Raw genomic sequence first — 7,136 nt, 5'->3', positions numbered from 1 at the left:
GCTCCTGACTCCCCAAAGCCGGTCCACCATCTGCATTGCGGAAGTGAGGACTGCAGGTGCTGGAGATTAGAGTCGAGAATGTGGTTGCTGGAAAAGCACAGCAGGTCAGGCAGCATCCGAGGAGCAGGGAGAATCGATGCTTCAAGCAAGAGCCCTCCAACTGCTCATCCCTGATGAAGGGTTTATGCCTGAAACGTCGATTCTCCTGCTCCTCAGATGCTACCTGACCTGGTACACCACACTCTCAACACCATTAGGAGTGCGATGGAATAGAACCATAGAATCCCTACAGTGTGGAAACAGGCCATTCGGCCCAATAGGTCCAAACTGACCCTCTGAAGAGTAAACCACCCAGATCCATTCCCATACCCTATTACTCTGCATTTACCCCTGACTAATGCACCTAACCCACACATCCTTGAACACTATGGGCAATTTAGCATGGCCAATTCACCTGACCCCACTTGTCTGAATGAGTGCAGCTCCAACAGCATTCAATCCAAGATGGAGGATGGGAAAATTTTCTGGCTGTAAGAACCGCTCCTTTTTTGAGGTATTTTAGGTGTTGGAGGTGATTTCCTCAAATTCCAGGAGCAGCAATTACTGGTTTATCTGCTGCTGCATTGTTTTGGAGCTTTGGGGAAAAAAGTCAAAACAACATCAGTTTTAAAAGGGAGAAGAACAGACAAAGGAAGCACATGGTGAGGACAGTGCAGGAGAGAGAGAGAGAGAGAGAGAGAGAGAACCTGCACAGTTACTGCCTTTACTGTTTTAGAATTCATGTGTCGCTGGACATCGGAGTGCACCCGGGAAAATGAACAAACAGTAAATTTCACAACTAATCTTGGAGGAACCAGTTTGGGTGAAGTTCACAGCACAGAATCAGATAAGTGAATTGTTGTTTAAGTCTGTCCAAGAGAAAGGCTGTATTAGTGAGTACAGTGGGTTCTTGATTGTATGTTTTTGGAGATAAGTCTCTTGATTAAACTTAAAATATAAGCCATAGCTATTAATTTAATCTGGTGCAGTGTTTTGTAGAGGAATAAGACTGTGTTATTTTCTGGGTCTGTAGATTGTGAAGGAGCAAAAATGGCCTTTGCAGTGATATGTACTTCTTGTCAGATGTGGGAGTTTAAAGAGAGTTTAAGGGTTACTGCGGATTATATCTGCCATAAATGCTGTTGGATGAGAATCTTATCAGATCGAGTGGATCGGTTGGAGACACAGATAGAAGCGATGAGGAATTTGCAACAGCAACAGTGTGTGATGGATGGCAGTTATAGGAAGGGGGGAAAGTCTCAGATACAGTCACATAGATGGGTTAACTCCAGGAAGGGTAAGTGAGGTAGGCACCTAGCAAGGGAGTCTTTTGTGGATATACCCATTTCAAACAGGTATGCTGTTTTGGAAAATGGAGGGGGTGATGGATTCTTAGGGGAACGTAGCAGGAACAGCCAAGTTTCTGGTATTGAGACTGGCTCCAATGCAACAAGGGGTGTGTCGGCTTCCAAGAGATCAATTGTGTTAGGGGATTCTGTAGTCCGAGGTACAGACAGATGTTTCTGTGGCCAGCAGAGAAAAAGCAGAATGGTGTGTTGTTTCCCTGGTGCCAGGATCGAGGATGTCTCAGAGAGGGTGCAGAATGTTCTCATGGGGGAGAGGGGCCAGCAGGAGGTCATTGTCCACATTGGAACCGACGATATAGGAAGGGAAAAGGTTGAAATTCTGAAGGGAGATTACAGAGAGTTAGGCAGGAATTTACAAAGGAGGTCCTCAAGGGAAGTAATATCTGGATTACTCCCAGTGCTACGAGCTAGTGAGGGCAGGAATAGGAGGATAGAGCAGATGAATGCATGGCTGAGGAGCTGGTGTATGGGAGAAGGATTCACATTTTTGGATCATTGGAATCTCTTTTGGGGTAGACGTGACCTGTACAAGAAGGACAGATTGCACCTAAATTGGAAGGGGACTAATATACTGGGAGGGAAATTTGTTAGAACTGCTTGGGAGGATTTAAACTAGTAAGGTGGGGGGGTGGGACCCAGGGAGATAGTGAGGGAAGAGAGCAATCTGGGACTGGTGCAGCTGAGAACAGAAGTGAGTCAAACAGTCAGGGCAGGCAGGGACAAGGTAGGACTAATAAATTAAACTGCATTTATTTCAATGCAAGGGGCTTAACAGGGAAGGCAGATGAACTCAGGGCATGGTTCAGAACATGGGACTGGGATATCATAGCAATTACAGAAACATGGCTCAGGGATGGGCAGGACTGGCAGCTTAATGTTCCAGGATACAAATGCTACAGGAAGGATAGAAAGGGAGGCAAGAGAGGAGGGGGAGTGGTGTTTTTGATAAGGGATAGCATTACAGCTGTGCTGAGGGAGGATATTCCTGGAAATACATCCAGGGAAGTTATTTGAGTGGAGCTGAGAAATAAGAAAGGGATGGTCACCTTATTGGGATTGTATTATAGACTCCCTAATAGTCAGAGGGAAATTGAGAAACAAACTTGTAAGGACATCTCAGTTATCTATAAGAATAATAGGGTAGTTATGGGAGGGGATTTTAACTTTCCAAACATAGACTGGGACTGCCAAAGTGTTAAGAGTTTAGATGGAGAGGAATTTTTAAAATGTGTACAAGACAATTTTCTGATTCAGTATGTGGATGTACCTACTAGAGAAGGTGCAAAACTTGACCTACTCTTGGGAAATAAGGCAGGGCAGGTGACTGAGGTGTCAGTGGGGAGCACTTTGGAGCCAGTGACCATAATTCTATTAGACTTAAAATAATGATGGAAAAGGATAGACTAAAAGTTGAAGTTCTAAATTGGAGAAAGGTCAATTTGATGATATTAGGCAAGAACTTTCGAAAGCTGATTGGGGGCAGATAAAGGGATGGCTGGAAAAAGGGAGGACTTCAGAAATGAGATAACGAGAATCCAGAGAAAGTATATTCCTGTCAGGGTGAAAGGGAAGGCTGGTAGGTATAGGGAATGCTGGATGACTAAAGAAATTGAGGGTTTGGTTAAGAAAAAGAAGGAAGCTATGTAAGGTATAGACAGGATAGATCGAGTGAATCCTTAGAAGAGTATAAAGGCAGTAGGAGTATACTTAAGAGGGAAATCAGGAGGGCAAAAAGGGGACATGAGATAGCTTTGGCAAATAGAATTAAGAAGAATCCAAAGGGTTTTTACAAATACATTAAGGACAAAAGGGTAACTAGGGAGAGAATAGGGCCCCTCAAAGATCAGCAAGGCAGCTTCTGTGTGGAGGCGCAGAAAATGGGGGAGATATTAAGTGAATATTTTGCATCAATATTTACTGTGGAAAAGGATATGGAAGATATAGACTGTAGGGAAATAGATGGTGCATCTTGCAAAATGTCGAGATTATAGAGGAGGAAGTACTGGATTTCTTGAAACGGGTAAGGGTGGATAAATCCCCAGGACCTGATCGGGTGTACCTGAGAACTCTGTGGGAAGCTAGAGAAGTGATTGCTAGCAGGTGGGACTAGATTGGGTTGGGATATCTGGTCGGCATGGACAGGTTGGACTGAAGGGTCTGTTTCCATGCTATACATCTCTATGACTCTAAGAAGCTTGATACCATCTAGGACAAAGCAGCCACTTAATTAGCACTACATCCACAAACATCCCCTCCCTCCCCCACCGACGCTCAGTAGCAGCAGTGTGTACTGTCTACAAGATGCGCTGCAGAAATTCACCAAAGCTCCTCAGGCAGCACCTTCCAAACCCACCACCACTTCCATCTAGAAGGACAAGAGCAGCAGATACATGGGAACACCCACCCCCTGCAAGTTCCCCTCCAAGCCCCCCACCATCCTGACTTGGAAATATATCACCGTTCCTTCAATGTCCCGGGGTCAGAATCCTGGAATTCCCTCCCTCAGGGCATTGTGGGTCACCCTACAGCACATGGACTGTAGTGGGTTAGGAAGGCAGTTCCAATAGCACTCACTGGTGTGGCCACATCTGAAGCAAGGGGCAACTAGGAATAGGCAATAAATGCTGGGCCCAGCCAGTGACACCCACGTCCCAGGAATGAATAACAAAAAGTGTCACCTCACTGAAGGGTCTGTGATTCATTTCTGAGGCAGCTGTTCCCCAGGGATCTTTAATCGTGCAGAGGCCTAACTAGATCTGAAGCCTCAATCCCCATTCCCCCATCCCCCGCCCCTTCCTTTTGTAATCTAGCGTCTGTGAGATAAAAAAAGGAGGTAAACACAATGACTGCAGATGCTGGAAACCAGATTCTGGATCAGTGGTGCTGGAAGAGCACAGCAGTTCAGGCAGCATCCAAAGTGCAGCGAAATCGATGTTTCGGGCTAAAGCCCTTCATCAGGAATAAAGGCAGTGAGCCTGAAGCGTGGAGAGATAACCTCCTCTAGCTTATCCCTCCACCCTTCAGGCTCACTGCCTTTATTCCTGATGAAGGGCTTTTGCCCGAAACGTCGATTTCGCTGTTCCTTGGATGCTGCCTGACCTGCTGTGCTCTTCCAGCACCACTGATCCAGAATCTGTGAGATAAAAGCCAGGATTCCATTATGCTTCTTCATGAGATTTTTTTTCTATTTGTCTCAGGAGCTTCATTGATTAAAGAAAATCTGATCTGAACATTGCTGACTGAAATGAAACTGCCCTGTGTTGGGGGATCAGGAGTGTAATAAATTCTATACGTTCGACTCTGAGCCTATATCACATTATAGCAATAACCGTTCAACAGGCCTGAGGCAGAATTAGAGATTAAGAAGAAAAAGTTATTCACTGTTTTCAGTCTCAGTTCACGACAGAGACTGTGGATTCCCAGCACTATCAGATTCTCAGCGTAATTACATTTTCCTGGCATCAAGTCACTTCAGGCAGTCATCAATTTAAGAACGAAATGTGGTTATGACCAGAGGAAACAGCAGTGTGGAGGGGTTGTGGAATATTATATCAGAAGTACTTGGAGTCAGAGATCCTGGTAATGAACAGGAAATTAAAGCTGACAATTCCACACGTGAATTCAGAACAATCCTCCCAAAAAAAACTGGGGGGGGGGGTGGGTTTGATTGGTGCAGAGGAGTGGAAAAGGCTGTAGCCCACTATCTCTGTGGTTCTCTGCTCGTGGTCTGTTCAGGGTGGACATGTCTGACCAACACATTGTGTCTTACAGCTTGACCCATCGTGTCTGGTCCTGAGCTATCAGTAATTAAAGCACGCATATATTGGGGAGGAGGTAAGACTAACTCCCCAGGTGAGTAGAATATACGTCATAGGGGGAGAGGGGAGCGTGGCCGAGGGAGTTATATACCAGGTATACACAACACTACTGATTGATCAGCAGACCCCCAACTCCCGTGTTATTTGTTACAATCCTGAGGACGCTGCAGTGCTCTGATTTCAGTTTTAAGTCTCTTCACTCAGAGTCTGATGAGAGAAACAAAATGCAGCCATTTGTAGGGGCAGCCCACACTGTTTCCACTCTGGTTACAACAAGTGTAACTAGGCAAAAGTGAGGACTGCAGACACAGGAGATCAGAGTCAAGATTAATGTGGTGCTGGAAAAGCACAGCAGGTCAGGCAGCATCTGAGGAGCAGGAAAGGGGTTTGTGAGGCTGTAAGTCAGCCTGTGTGGATGTGTGAGTCTGGAAAGGGCTTTTGCCTGAAACGTTGATTTTCCTGTTCCTCAGATGCTGCCTGACCTGCTGTGCTTTTCCAGCACCACTCTGATCTAGATACAAGTATAACAACAGGTGTGACATGTTAACAGGAAGTGTGTACCAGCCTAACTACTGATGTGAGGAGAAAGTGAGGTCTGCAGATGCTGGAGATCAGAGCTGAAAATGTGTTGCTGGAAAAGTGCTGAAGAAGGGCTTATGCCCGAAATGTCGACTCTCCTGCTCCTTGGATGCTGCCTGACCTGCTGCGCTTTTCCAGCAACACATTTTCAGCGCTAACTACTGATGTGACCAATAATTACATCTTCGAAATATGATTTGGAGATGCCGGTGTTGGACTGGGGTGTACAAAGTTAAAAATCTCACAACACCAGGTTATAGTCCAACAGGTTTAATTGGAAGCACACTAGCTTTCAGAGCGACGCTCCTTCATCAGGTTGTGGAGTAAAACATCATAAGATACAGAATTTATAGCAAAAGTTGACAGTAACTGAAATTATCTATTGAAAAAGACCTGGTTTGTTTGTTCAGTCTCTCATCTTTTAGAATAAAAATGTTGGTTTCAGTTCCTTCATATATAGCATTTAAAAGTCACGTTCTCAAGTGAACTTTTAACACTTGGTGTCATGTTGGCCCAGATAATGCATTTAAGGTGTGATCTTCAAAATACAACAATTCCTAACACTTTAGCAAATTCCACATCTTCCTGCAGCATTGTTTTTAAGTTAAATGTCATTACAGAGTCAGTGGGAGTTTGTTCTGAGGCCCATTCTCCGGGTTATGATCAGAGTCCCAACCCCCTTGCAGTCCTCATGGTAACAGACTCTGATAAGTTGTTCCTCAGTCTACCCCACATGAAGTGAGGAAAATCCTGGAGAGAATAGTTGGATTTTTATAGTTCTAAAACTAAATTTAGCCTTTTACGAGTGGAATTGTTTATTGTCTGGAGTTTATTTAAATACTCCAGTGAAGCACCTTGGGATATTTACTTGAACAGTATCTATGTAATCAAGCCAGGGATAAGATGTTGTTTTTGTGGGAGGGTTGACAGGTGATCAGCGTGCAGTCAGGTCACAGAGTGAGAGGGCTGTTGACTTTACTTTTGCCGATGAACAGCTGGGCAATATTTGCAGAGCTGAAGTCATTTGCAGCAGTGATAGAGATACGAGCGTGTACAGCATTAATATTCCTGCTCTGGTTCAGCAGAACACACGCCATCACTGAAGGATTTCAATCTGAATGGAAGCATGCATGAGCTGGTGATGGGCCAGTGAGTCCAGGAGATGCTCTGAAGATATGCCTTAGCATTAGGATGGTAAACACCCATCATCCTTCTGTTAAAAACCACACAACACCAGGTTATAGTCCAACAGGTTTAATTGGAAGCACTAGCTTCGGAGCGACGCTCCTTCATCAGGTGATTGTGGAGGACACAATTGTAAGGCACAGAATTT

The sequence above is a fragment of the Hemiscyllium ocellatum genome, chromosome 2, assembly GCF_020745735.1.
Source record: "Hemiscyllium ocellatum isolate sHemOce1 chromosome 2, sHemOce1.pat.X.cur, whole genome shotgun sequence".
Lineage (NCBI taxonomy): Eukaryota > Metazoa > Chordata > Chondrichthyes > Orectolobiformes > Hemiscylliidae > Hemiscyllium > Hemiscyllium ocellatum.
Note: the sequence above shows the minus strand (reverse complement) of the source record.